This window comes from Neoarius graeffei, chromosome 1 (assembly GCF_027579695.1).
Source record: "Neoarius graeffei isolate fNeoGra1 chromosome 1, fNeoGra1.pri, whole genome shotgun sequence".
Classification (NCBI taxonomy): Eukaryota; Metazoa; Chordata; class Actinopteri; order Siluriformes; family Ariidae; genus Neoarius; species Neoarius graeffei.
Genome location: NC_083569.1, coordinates 57642121 through 57656546, shown reverse-complemented (window position 1 = coordinate 57656546; position 14426 = coordinate 57642121).

The window sequence follows — 14426 nt, the reverse complement described above, 5'->3', positions numbered from 1 at the left end:
TTTATTAAATATTATTTAAATCCTCATCTTTCATTAGGGTTCATTTTATAGCATTTTTTTTGCTCTCTCACTGTTGCAGACAATGGAAGCATGCATATTTTGGCCTCCACACAGGAAAATTCACCACGGCACATGACATTTCCTGTGATAATGACATTACCTGCTAGTTACAAAAAAAATTTAATTACAACCTTAATTAGAGGATTAGAGGTATGTCTTGTGTTATTCATGTACAGCGCTGAACTGAACAGTTGGTCAGACCAGGAAACTAGAAAAATCTTGTTCTTAACAAAAAAAAAAAAAAATAGAGCCATTAAAAAAAAACCCGGTTGCCTGTTTTATTTTTGTTTGTTGGTTTGTTTTCATCTCAATATTTTAACTCTTAGGTCAACTTGAAAAACTGATGGGCCATAAATGCGTCCCTAAATAATTTTTCACAAGTTTGGAAGCTGAATATGACAGTTTTACAACACCAGGAACAACAGATATCCAGAATAACTGTACTGCATAGTTTTGTATCTCCGTTAAAAAGAAGAAGAGAATAAACATCATGATCATTCCAAATACCTGCAGGATGTAGACTTGATGAGATAGCAATATGGACTTTGATACCACCAGGTGGCACTGAAGAGAGACAAAATACTGACAGAAATTAAGGGATTCATAATCTACAGAATGTCACCATGCAGCTCTTATACACACACACACACACACACACACACACACACACACACACATAAATGACCCTGTATGACCGAAGCAGGAGTTTGGTTCACACTGCCGGCAGTAAATCAGATTCATTCCCGTTGCATGTTGGACTCCGCTAGGGCTGCCCTTTGTCACCGGTTCTGTTCATAACTTTTATGGACAGAATTTCTAGGCACAGCCAAGGGGCGGATCACGTCTCTGCTTTTTGTGGATGATGTGGTCCTGTTGGCTTCATCAATCTGTGACTTACAGCATGCGTTGGGACGGTTTGAAGCCGAGTGCGAAGCGGCTGGGATGAGGATCAGCACCTCCAAGTCCGTGGCCATGGTGCTCAGCTGGAAACGGTGGAGTGCCTACTCCGGGTCGGGGGAGTTGCTACCTAAAGTGGAGGAGTTTAAGTATCTCGGGGTTTTGTTCACGAGTGAGGGTAAGGGGGAGCAGGAGTTGGACAGACGGATCGGGACAGTGTCAGCAGTGATGCGGATGCTAAACCGGTCTGTTGTGGTAAAGAGAGAGCTGAACCAAAAGGCAAAGCTCTCAATTTACTGGTCCATCTACGTTCCCACTCTCACCTATGGTCACGAGCTATGGGTAGTGACCGAAAGAATGAGATCACGGATACAAGCGGTAGAAATGAGTTTTCTCCGCAGGGTGGCTGGGCTCTCCCTTAGAGACAGGGTGAGAAGCTTGGTCATTCGGGAGAGACTCAGAGTAGAACCACTGCTCCTCCACATCGAAAGGAGTCAGTTGAGGTGGTTCAGGCACCTTGTTAGAATGCCCCCTGGACGCCTCCCAAGGGAGGTTTTCTGGGCATCCCCCACCGGGAGGAGACCCCGGGGCAGACCCAGGATACGCTGGAGAGATTACATCTCTCGGCTGGCCTGGGAATGCCTTGGTATTCCCCCGGAAGAGCTGGTGGAGGTGGTCGGGGAGAGGGAAGTCTGGACTGCTCTGCTGAGGCTGCTACCCCCGCGACCCGGATCCGGATAAGCGGTAGAAGATGGATGGATGGATGGATGGATGGATGGATGGATATATATATACACACACACACAGGATTAGTGAAAATTATCTTAACACTAATGGATTATTTTTATTATTCTTTAAATGGTACTGTTGCTCACTGGGTTTTGTGTGTTGAACATGATGGCGAACAGGTTGAGACCGTCCTGTATATCCTCTTGCACATATGATGTATGTTTTGTGAATAAATGGCTTCTACCATTTAAGTGTTAACATAATTTTGACTAACCCTCTAATATACTAGTGCAGGGCTTTTCAAAGTGTGGGGCGCGCCTCCCCTGGGGGGCGCCAGAGTTCTTCAGGGGGGCGCAACGTGAGGAAACATAAACCAGAATAAGTTACTATTGCGGACATTTAGCGAAGTTCAGCTAGCCTTTACCAGAGACAAAATGGATCGATTTTTAGTACCTAAAGCTACAGTGAGTGAGGAGACAGAGTCTGGGCCAAGCAAAAAAACAGAGCCTCCAGGATTTCGCGATGTTGTGATTTGCAACTTCAACGCAAATTCAACCAATCCCCGCGAATTCAGGGCGGTGTTGCAATTATATCCAATCACCGCAACCTTCCTGCAAATTTGACCAATCGTTGGCGTCGTCTTGAAGTGATGTTGACAAACTACCTTCCGCCTTACTTCCGTGTATACATTCAAGAGAAGCAGCATGCGTGCAGTGTTGCCAGATTGGGCGGTTTTAAGTGCATTTTGGTGGGTTTTGAACATGTTTTGGACTGGAAAACGTCAGCAGTATCTGGCAACACTGCATGTGTGAGTCAGTGTTTATATAGGCTTAAATTCTGTTACTGAAAGTGTGTTATGTTTACAGTGAAGCACTGTGTGCACTTTACATTATTTTTTACTTAATACAAGAAATTAATGGATGCCAACATTTTTGCCAAAATGGTATTTTATTTTCCATTGTTTAGGCAGCTTCAGCATCATACTGTGAGATTCTGTTCAAATTGTTTTTTTTTCTTCTATGAAGCCTGAGCCATTTATTTTATTAGTTTATAATTATTGTTTAATTTAGTCTTCAGGAGAGACTGCCTGCACACAGTACTAGTATTAATAGTTTTTTTTCTTACATGAAAGCTGAGGCATTTATATTATATTTTAAGGTAACTTCATGTTGTGCTGTGAGGTTCTATGCACTTTAACTTTTGAACCAACAGGTGCATTTGGATAAGTAAAGCCTATTTTTCTGCATTTTTGTAGTCCTGGTAATCTTTTATATTGGTAAAGCTGTTTATAGGACCATTTCTCAGTGTCTTTGTTTTTTTAATCAATAGTTTTTCAGTAATAACTTAATATTTAACATTTAACCCAATTTTAATCACAAAAAGAGAAAATCGCAACAATTTCTCGCAACTTTCACTTCCTCCCGCAATGTAATCGCAACAAAAACCTAAAAAAACACCAACTTTCATCGCAATTTTTTGGAAAAAAAGCCGCAACATCAGACACTTTAGCCCGCAACAATCACAAAAAAGGCCCGCGAAATCCTGGGGGGACTGAAAAAAGAAGGAAGTATGACCACGATTATTTAAAGTTTGGATTTTCATGGACTGGATCTGAAGATGCTCCACTGCCACAGTGTGTTGTCTGCCAAGAGGTGCTAGCTAACGATGCTATGAGATGTTTAAAATGTGTACAATAAGATGTTTTAAAAAGAAAAGCACAGATGTTTAAAATGTGTAAAAGAAAAAAATAAAAATGTGTACAACAACCATTTTTTTTTAAATACGAATGGAACATTAAGTATAGCAACAACAAAAATTGTGAGGGGGGGGCGCTGTTGTTTATTTGCTCTCTGAGGGGGGGCTGACTCTCCCACACTCTGAAAACCCCTGTACTAGTGCATCTCAAAAAATTAGAATATTGTGAAAAAGTTCAACATTAGGTCCTGGGTTCGAGCCCTATGGCCGGCGAGGGCCTTTCTGTGCGGAGTTTGCATGTTCTCCCCGTGTCCGCGTGGGTTTCCTCCGGGTGCTCCGGTTTCCCCCACAGTCCAAAGACATGCAGGTTAGGTTAACTGGTGACTCTAAATTGACCGTAGGTGTGAATGTGAGTGTGAATGGTTGTCTGTGTCTATGTGTCAGCCCTGTGATGACCTGGCGACTTGTCCAGGGTGTACCCCGCCTTTCACCCGTAGTCAGCTGGGATAGGCTCCAGCTTGCCTGCGACCCTGTAGAACAGGATAAAGCGGCTAGAGATAATGAGATGAGATGAAGTTCAATATTTTCCATCAGTTATTTAAGAAAGTGAAAATGTTATATATTATAGACTCATTACACATAAACTAAAATGTTTCAAGCATTTTTCTATTTTAATTTTAATCAGTATGGCATGCAGTACAAAAACATAAAAAAAACCATCTCAAAATATTAGAATATTTCATTTCGAGTTTGAGTAAAACAGTATGAACACAGTGTATCTCTCGGTCTAGTTCAGTACACACAACCACAATCATGGGGAAGACTGCTGACTTGACTGTTGTCCAGAAGATGATCATTGATGCCCTCCACAAGGAGGGTAAGCCACAAAAGGTCATTGCTGAAAAGGGTGGCTGGAAAAGGTGCACAAGCAACAGGGATGGCCGCAGTCTTGAGAGGATTGTCAAGAAAAGTTGATTCAAGAACTTGGGAGAGCTTCGCAAGGAGTGGACTGAGGCTGGTGTCAGTGCATCAAGACCCATCACGAACAGACATCTTCAAGAAAGGGGATACAACTTTCGCATTCCTAATATCAAGCTACTCCTGAGCCAGAGACAATGTCAGAAGTGTCTTATCTGGGCTAAGGAGAGAAAGAAATGGACTGTTGCTCAGTGGTCCAAAGTACTCTTTTCAGATGAAAGTACATTTTGCATTTAATTTGGAAATCACAGTTCTAGAGTCTGGAGGAAGAGTGGAAAGGCACAGAATCCAAGGTGTTTGAAGCCCAGTGTGAAGTTTCCACAGTCTGTGATGCTTTGGGGTGCCATGTCATCTGCTGGTGTTGGTCCACTGTATTTTATCAAGTCCAAAGTAGAGGTCTGTGCAGGACAGAATTTTCAGTCCCGCTACCGCTCGCTCCCGCATTGTGCAGTCCCGCTCCTGCCCGCTCTCACAAAGAATTATGATTTTCAGTCCCGCTCCCGCCCGCACCTGCCATATTTTGTCCTGCTCCCACCCGCAAATCCCGCATGATGCAGACGTTCGCGTTATTTCTCACGAAAGTTATTGTCATTGGCTTGGGGAATTAAACATGCTGAGCTTAGCTGAGCTCTCCACTGACCGATCCTTCACCTAGTGCACGTAGTGAGGGTGCGCGTTGCCAGGCGGCATGAGCAGCTGAGGCTTTACAGAGATACCCATTGTGAGCTTCACTAGAGGAGCTCTGCTCTTCTGCCATGATCAGAGATCTCAAACATGGAAGAGCGGAAAGGAATCGGAAACGTACGCAAGATTAGACCACATCCGCAAATTTAGGCATCTTAAAATGTTTTTATTAATGCCAAATAAAATATCCAGCACAAATTATATATGATAGACATAAATTAATAATTTATAAATTTTATTTTAAACACATGGTGGTGTAGTGGTTAGCGCTGTCGCCTCACAGCAAGAAGGTCCTGGGTTCGAGCCCCGGGGCCGGCGAGGGCCTTTCTGTGTGGAGTTTGCATGTTCTCCCCGTGTCCGCGTGGGTTTCCTCCGGGTGCTCCGGTTTCCCCCACAGTCCAAAGACATGCAGGTTAGGTCAACCGGTGACTCTAAATTGACCGTAGGTGTGAATGGTTGTCTGTGTCTATGTGTCAGCCCTGTGATGACCTGGCGACTTGTCCAGGGTGTACCCCGCCTTTCGCCCGTAGTCAGCTGGGATAGGCTCCAGCTTGCCTGCGACCCTGTAGAAGGATAAAGCGGCTAGAGATAATGAGATGAGATTTTAAACACATTTTTAGTTAGCGGGACTGCAGCTTATAACCTCTCCCGCCCACTCCCGCATTGTGCACTCCCCCTCCCACCTGCGCCTGCAAAGAGCTTTCAAAATTTGTCCCGCGCCGCACTGCTTTGTGTCGGGTCCCGCTGGACTCCCGCGGGAGTGCAGGGCTCTAGTCCAAAGGCAAGGCAAGGCAAGGCAAGTTTATTTATATAGCACATTTCATACACAATGGCAGTTCAATGTGCTTTACAGAAGCAAAAACAAAAACAGTAAACAATAGATAAATAAAATTACATAAAATAATTTTATTTTTAATCTAAAACAATTAATTAAAAGAATTAAAAGAATTAAAAGAAAATAATAAGAATTAAACAATAGTAGAAATAAAATAATAAAATGCCAAAAAGAAAAAAGGAGAAAAAGAAAAAGAAACCAGCGGAATAAAATAGAATAAAATTAAAGTAAATTTAAAACATACAGAGAAAGTCAAGATTATAAAAAATGTAAAAAATATTAATTATTTAACAGAAAGCATGTGAGAACAGCTTGGTCTTTAACCTAGATTTGAAGCTGCCAACAGCAGGAGCATTTTTAATGTCCTCTGGCAGTTGGTTCCATAGATGTACTGCATAGTAGCTAAAAGCTGCTTCACCACACTTTGTTTTAACAACTGGTTTTAATAGTAAATTTTTCTGTTTTGATCTGGTAGATCTGATTGGGTTAGGCCGCTGCAACATATCAGAGAGGTAATTGGGCCCTGTACCATTTAGAGATTTATACACCAGCAGCAATACTTTAAAGTCAATTCTGTAGCTTACTGGAAGCCAGTGAAGGGACCTTAGAATTGGAGTAATGTGCTCTGTTCTTTTTGTTCGTGTGAGAACCCTCGCCGCTGCATTTTGAACCAGCTGAAGTCGTTTGATGGTCTTTTTTGGCAAGCCTGTGAAAAGGCCATTGCAGTAATCAACCCTACTAGAGATGAAGGCATGTATTAGTTTTTCCAGATCATTTTTTGACATAAGTCCTCTTAGTTTGGAAATGTTTTTTAGGTGATAAAATGCCGTTTTAGTGATTGCTTTCATGTGACTGTCAAAGTTTAGCTCGCTGTCAATGAAAACACCAAGATTTTTAACCATTTCTTTAGTTTTAATCCCTTTTGTGTCAAGAATAGTGGTAATCCTGAGTCTTTCATCTTTTTTTCCAAATAGAATTACTTCTGTTTTATCTGTGTTCAACTGGAGAAAATTTTGTGACATCCAGCTATTGATTTGATCGATGCACTGGTAGAGACATTCAAGGGGGGCATAGTCATTTGGTGATAGAGCAAAATAAATTTGGGTATCATCTGCATAGCAGTGATACAAAATTGAATTTTTATTAATAATTTGCCCAAGTGGGAGCATATAAAGGTTGAAAAGTAATGGTCCAAGAATCGACCCCTGGGGGACACCACAGGTCAAGGGCATTGACGTTGAGGAACAATTTCCCAGGGTAACAAAGAAGCTTCTATCTTTTAAGTATGATTTTAACCAATTGATAACTTTACCAGTCAATCCAACCCAGTGTTCAAGTCGATATAGCAGTATGTTGTGATCAACAGTATCAAAAGCTGCACTGAGGTCCAGTAATACCAGGACCGATGTTCTGCCTGCATCAGTATTAAGACGTATGTCATTTATAACTTTAATCAGCGCTGTTTCAGTGCTATGATTGGCACGAAATCCTGACTGAAAATTATCAAAACGGCTGTTTGATATCAAGAAGGCAGTTAATTGATTGAAGACAATTTTTTCCAGGATTTTCCCGATGAATGGTAGATTTGATATTGGCCTGTAGTTATTTAACACTGAAGGATCCAGAATATTTTTTTTTAAGAAGGGGCTTTACAACAGCTTTTTTTAGGGACACAGGAACAACGCCAGTCTCCAAGGATGTATTTATAATTTGAAGCACATCTGTAATTATAAGATGAAGAACAGACTTAAAAAAGTTGGTGGGCAGAATGTCCAGTTCAGATGTTGAAGAACTGAGATTTTGTACAGTTTTTTCAAGAGTCTCATAATCAATTAAACAAAATTCTGACATTGTGTTGAAGTTATCTATCTGTGTCATTGGTGATTGCAGTTTTTCAATTTTTTGCAACTGAGATATATTATGAGAAATATTCTGCCTTATTTTATCAATTTTAGCTTTGAAAAAAGATGCAAACTCATTGCATTTATTAACTGATAGAAGTTCAGGTGCTAATTGTGGTGGGGCATTAGTTAGCTTCTCTACTGTTGAAAATAGCACACGGGCATTGTTCATATTCCTGCTGATGATGTTGGAGAAAAAAGACTGTCTTGCTTTACGAATTTCATAATTATAATTACAAAGCATCTCTTTATGGATTTGATAATGGATGTGAAGTTTAGATTTGCGCCATTTTCTTTCAGTCTTTCTACATTCTCTCTTTAGCAGTTTAACAGCCGGGTACTGCTTCCATGGTGCTTTCTGCTTATCATTGACTCTTTTTATTTTGAATGGAGCAATATTATCCATAATTTGGGTCATATTTAAATTAAAAAATTCCAGTAAATCATCTACAGAGTCTGACATTTTGGTTGAGTTCTGTGACAGAGCTTGCTCAAAAAGAACACGTGTTGTCGTTTATGACTCTCCTACCTATAGTCGTTGAGCTATTCTGAATGTGAGGAGACATAGAAACTTCAAAGAAAACACAGAAATGATCAGATAATGCCAGGTCAACAACAGTATAAGAAACAGTAAGACCCTTTGTGATGACGAGGTCAAGAGTATGACCACGAGAGTGGGTCGGTCCCTGTACATGTTGTACCAGGTTAAAGTTATCAATAATTGCAAATAGTTCTTTGGCATAAATGTTATCAGTATTATCTACATGCAAGTTAAAATCCCCAGATATAATAAGACAATCAAACTCTAAGCAAATGACTGATAACAGTTCACCAAACTCTTCAAGAAAGACTTTGGCTGAATGTCTCAGAGGCCTATAAATAGTTAATAATAATATGTTAGGAGAGCATGTAACAAGTGCACATAAGTGTTCAAAGGACGTAAAATCACCAAGTGAGGATTGTTTACATTGAAAAGAGACTTTGAATATATTTGTGATCCCTCCACCTTTCCCTTGTCGGGTAACATCCAAAAAATTAAAATTTGGGGGAGCTGCTTCGATAAGGGTGGTAGCACTATTTGCTTGATCCAGCCAGGTTTCAGTTAGAAGCAAAAAATCAAGATTGTGTTTACAAATAAGATCATTAATTAAAAATGACTTGTTTAAAAGTGATCTAATGTTCAGAAGTGCTAGCTTTACAGAAATTCTAGAAGTAATATTTGGTTGTGCACTCTGATGCTGTTTTAAAACAGGAAGGAGAATAGATTGGTTCACCCCCAGGGTTAAATGTGCTCTATGTTTTCTGTTTCTTATCAACACAGGAATAGTGTCAACATCGGGTCCCAACTTTTTTTCAACACTACATCCATTTGCAGGGACCCAAACTACATCAAACAAGACTTTCTAAATGTTCCATTTGGTTTGAGGGTGAAAGGACTGGAGATGACATGTATCTTTTGGATGGTGAAAAAGATTTGTAGCCAGCTGAAAGTCCTGGACGAACACAATTTTGATGTACTGGATACACTGCTTGTCGTGACAGATTTGGGCTGGAAAAGGAAAGTGTAGCCATTGGGAGCAGTTTTTTCATGCTATTTGGGAAATCCATCCGAGGAGAAGTGGAGTCGTCTGTCCTTGAATGGTGGGAGGCCTGCAAGTCAGATGTTTGTGTGTCCTTGATGACGACTTGCAAAGATGATTGTTTAGGCTTTGTAACTATGTCAGTCTGCGACATCTTATCAACTGTTTTCCTCGGTGCTGGCTGAGAAAAGATTGCAAGTTTGTAGTGGTCTGCTAAGACTTTGGCTCCAATCCAGCTGAGTTCAGTGCTATTTGGCTTGTAAAATTCTTTGCGATTCCAAAAAAGATTAAAATTGTCTATGAAATTCATACCAAATGAAGAACAAGTTTTTCCAAGCCAGGTGTTAAGACTGAAGAGTCGAGAAAAAGCAAAACTTCCTCTCGCTGGGAGTGGGCCACTGATAAAAGACTGAATTCCAGTCTTATAGAGCTCAGAAAAAAGTTTTCTGAAATCATCTTGGACAAACAGCTGTTCTCTGAAAACATTATTCGCTCCCACATGTACAACGATACGTTTTATAGTTTTATGCTCGGACATGAGTTTCAAAATGCTGTCTTTGGTGCCAGAGATGGATGCATTTGGAAGACAACAAATAATCATCTCATAACCTTTTAATTGTCTTACAGTGGAATCACCAAGAACAAGGGTTGTGGGATCAGGTGGTGTTACGAGCTGCTTTTTGCCTCTTCTCACAGCTCTTCGATCTTGGTGTGATCTCTTTTTACTATGTGTTTGTCCGCTTGACAAATCCTCTTCCACATCCCTGAGGCATTCAAATTTGTTCTGAAGCATTATAGGCTGTGGATTTTCCATAGGATTGTAGATCCTATTGTAATTTGTAGAACGAGCTGGTGTTGAAGTAATTACTCTTCTGTTTTTGTTTTTTGGCTTAGCACCCATCATTTGCCAGTTTTCAGTACTTACAGGTTGAGTTATGAATTCTTCCACTTGGTCTGCAATGTCCTCAGTCTGTCGGAGCGTAATCTCTGCATTCTCAGCCACTGTTTCAGTACTCCTTTCCTGAGATATCGCTTTTAATTCGTCCGTCTTTGGCAGAGCATTAATCTTTGATTCCAGAATAGAAATCCTCTGTTCTAATTCCATGCATTTTCTGCAGGATTTTTTGCTTCCTGGCATTTAAAAAAAAAAAGGTGGAAATTAAATTAAAATTAAATTAAAATCTTATAAAGATAAAAAAATTAAAAAAGAGAATAAAATAGTGGAAAGTCAATGAGAAAGTAAAGTATAGAAATAAAGATTAAGAAAGCAGGAGCAAAGCAAAGAAGCGTCCTACTCGCTTGAGTAGGAGGAGGAGGAGTCAACACAGCCATCTACCAGGAGATTTTAGAGCACTTCATGCTTCCATCTGCTGACGAGCTTTTTGGATATGCTGATTTCCTTTTCCAGCAGGATTTAGCACCTACCCACAGTGCCAAAACTACTACCAAATGGTTTGCTGACCATGATATTACTGTGTTTGATTGGCCAGCCAACTTGCCTGACCTGAACCTCATAGAGAATCTGTGGGGTATTGTCAAGAGGAAGATGAGAAACACCCGACCCAAAAATACAGATATGCTGAAGGCCACTATCAAAGCAACCTGGGCTTCAATAACACCTCAGCAGTGCCACAGACTGGTCACCTCCATGCCACACTGCATTGATACAGTAATTTATGGTAAAGGAGCCCCAACCAAGTATTGAGTGTATAAATGAATATACTTTTCAGAAGTTGGACATTTCTGTATTGTAAATCCTTTTTTTGATTGATCTTAGGAAATATTCTAATAATTTGAGATACTGGATTTCTGATTTTCATGAGCTATAAGCCATAATCATCAAAATTAAAACAAAAAAGGCTTTAAATATTTCACTTTACATGTAATGAATATAGAATATATGAAAGTTTACCTTTTTGAATTAAATTATGAAAAAAGGAACTTTTTCATGGTATTGTAATTTTTTGAGATGCACTAGTATATAAAGAGCTGCAGTATTGATCAAAACAAGAGTAATATGTTAATGTGTTCGTTAACTTCATTTCAGTGTGTAGCAGCTCCATAGCTTATGTGCATGTCTCAGCCTTTAGAACTGTTCCTGCTTCATAGGATTTCTTATCGTTCACTGATTTCTTCAGTGTTGTGATGATCTCACAGCCCTGTGTATTACAGGAGTCTATTTTTTCATGATATCTAGAGCGATATCACACTGCAGTATCTTCAAAGAGGGGCTGTACTGTAGATGGCCACAATTCTTTAAACTAGCATGTACGTAAAACGTTCTGCCACTGGATGTCAGCCTTACACACAATTACAGCAGGTGACCCAGCTTGTGCGAGATCACATTGGACTTCCATGCATGATAGATTTATTGAAGATTAAAGTTCTTGGATGTAAGATTCTGAAAGAAACATACTACTGCAAGCTATGTGAGAAAGAACATTTCATAATGTGGTTTGTGCTGAACACAGGGTTGCATCCCAAACCACCTCATGTGTGCTGTGTCATATGCCTGACAGTAATGACACAAATGGTATACTGAAAATCTATTTAGGAGGATGCAGGATGTGGTCCAAGTGGCTGCAGCTCTGAGAATATAATTAAATGCTGCTGTTTCCTCAACATTACAAAAGCATGATAAAAATTGCATATCAGTGTGATTGTCACTTACTGAGTACTGAGAACACTCCTGGGTTGGCTCTTGTCTTTCTGCATGAGAGGGAGATCCATGTACCTGCGAAGCCAATGCGAATGTGAACTAACCCTAGCTAGCTAGCTAAAATACAGAGTATGGAACAAAACTATTATGTCTGGTCATTTCTGATATATGGACTTATATGTACTCGTATCAAAAATAACTTCATTTTATTAAGTATACTTAAGTTAAAATATATTTCCTTAAGTATACTTTAGTGTACCAAGTATACTGATAGCAATGTACTTACTTGTAAGTAAACTAATCTAATACTTCTTAGGACTAAATTGGCCCACTTTTAGTTTATAAAAAGTAAACTTTAAGTCTAAGAGAAGTAAACTTTGAGTATTACAACTAGTATTTTTTTTTAATTTTCTACTGCAAGTACAGTGGTGCTTTAAAGTTTGTGAACCCTTTAGAATTTCCAATATTTCTGCATAAATATGACCTAAAATAGTATCAGATTTCCACACAAGTCTTAAAAGTAGATAAAAAGAACCCAGTTAAACAAATGAGACAAAAATATAATACTTGGTCATTTATTTATTGAGGAAAATGATCCATGACAATAAATGACAAGGGGGTCACACCAGATACTGAAAGCAAAGGTTCACATACTTTTGCTACTCAGTAATATTGAATCATTTTCCTCAATAAATAAATGATATATAATGTCATTATATTATATATAATATAATATTTTTGTCTCATTTGTTTAACTGGGTTCTCTGTATCTATTTTTAGGACTTGTGTGAAAATCTGATGATGTTTTAGGTCATATTTATGCAGAAATAAAGAAAATTCTAAAGGGTTCACAAACTTTCAAGCACCACTGTATACCACAAGTAAACTTATATACTAACAGTTAACTAGTTCTATACTTGTAGTCCACTCTTTAGTTAACAAACACATACTTCATAGTATACTGGAAATATACTATGAGTTTACAGTACTTGTTTTGTACTTCTAGTCCAGTTTACTAAAGTACACTTTTGGCCCTTTTCCACTACCCTTTTTCAGCTCACTTCAGCTCGCTTCAGCTCACTTCAGCCCGACACGGCTCGCGTTTCGACTACCAAAAAACAGCACGACTCAGCTCGCTTCAGCCCTGCTTAGCCCCTAAAACTTGCACGGTTTTGGAGTAGGGCTGAAGCGAGCCAAACCGTGCCGAGTGAGGCTGGGGGCGTGAGCAGACACTCCCCTGTGCACTGATTGGTGAGGAGGAGTGTCCTCACATGCCCACACACGCCCCGCGAGCACGCTGGGATCTGTAAACACCGTAAACCCAGAAGAAGGAGAATTACGAATTACGAGAATTATGAAGCCTTATGCGCCTCGCCTCATCTATACGCTCTTGCCAGTATCTGTTGGCGTTGTCGGTGACAACAAGCCACAGAACCAAGACCAGCAACACTAACGACTCCATGTCCTCCATGTTTATTGTTTACTATTCGGGTCGTGAGACTACCGCTTAAAAGCTCACTGATGTCACTGTTTGCGCTGCTTAACGACATCACGTGACGTCCACCCACTTTCGCTAACTCCACCCAATGTGTCCACCCACTTCCAGCCAGCACGGTTCAGCGCGGTTGTAGTCGAAATGCAACTCCAATAGCCCCGCTCAGCTCGACTCAGCCCAACTCAGCACGGCACAGCTCAGCACGGCTCAGCCGCATTTGTAGTGGAAAAGCGGCATTTGTAGTATACTGGAAATATATTATTGGTTTACTCATAACACACTTCTAGGCCACTTTTTAGTTTATAAAAGTATACTTAGCATATTGGGAAATATACTATTAGTTACTGCTTATATACATCTACTTAATAACACTATGTACATAAAGATAAGTTTAAGCTCCAACACTGTTTACTCTTAAGCTATTCCACCCCAGAGCTGACCACAAACTTATGGTACATGTAGATTTAAAAGATGGGATTTAAAACATGCTGCCGTATATCACAAAGAAGCCAATGTGTGAAAAAGAAGTATTTTATAGGCTACTATCGAAAGGATAAGCACAACTACACTTAAACATCCACCCTGGACAAGTCGCCAGGTCATCGCAAACAAATAACCATTCACACCTACAGTCAATTTAGAGCCATCAATTAGCCTGACCTGCATGTCTTTGGGGGAAACCGCAGGAAACCCACACAGACAACATGCAAACTCCACACAGAAAGGCCCTCATCAGCCGCTGGCCTCAAACCCAGAACCTTCTTGCTATGAGGCGACAGCTACACCACCACACTTAAACACTTAAGCATAAGGCACAAATATTTTAATAATTTGTTACACTTTTGTTAAGTATATCTTGCTCAAAAGTTTAAGTATAAGCTTAATATACTTAGACTTTCCCATATACTTTTCA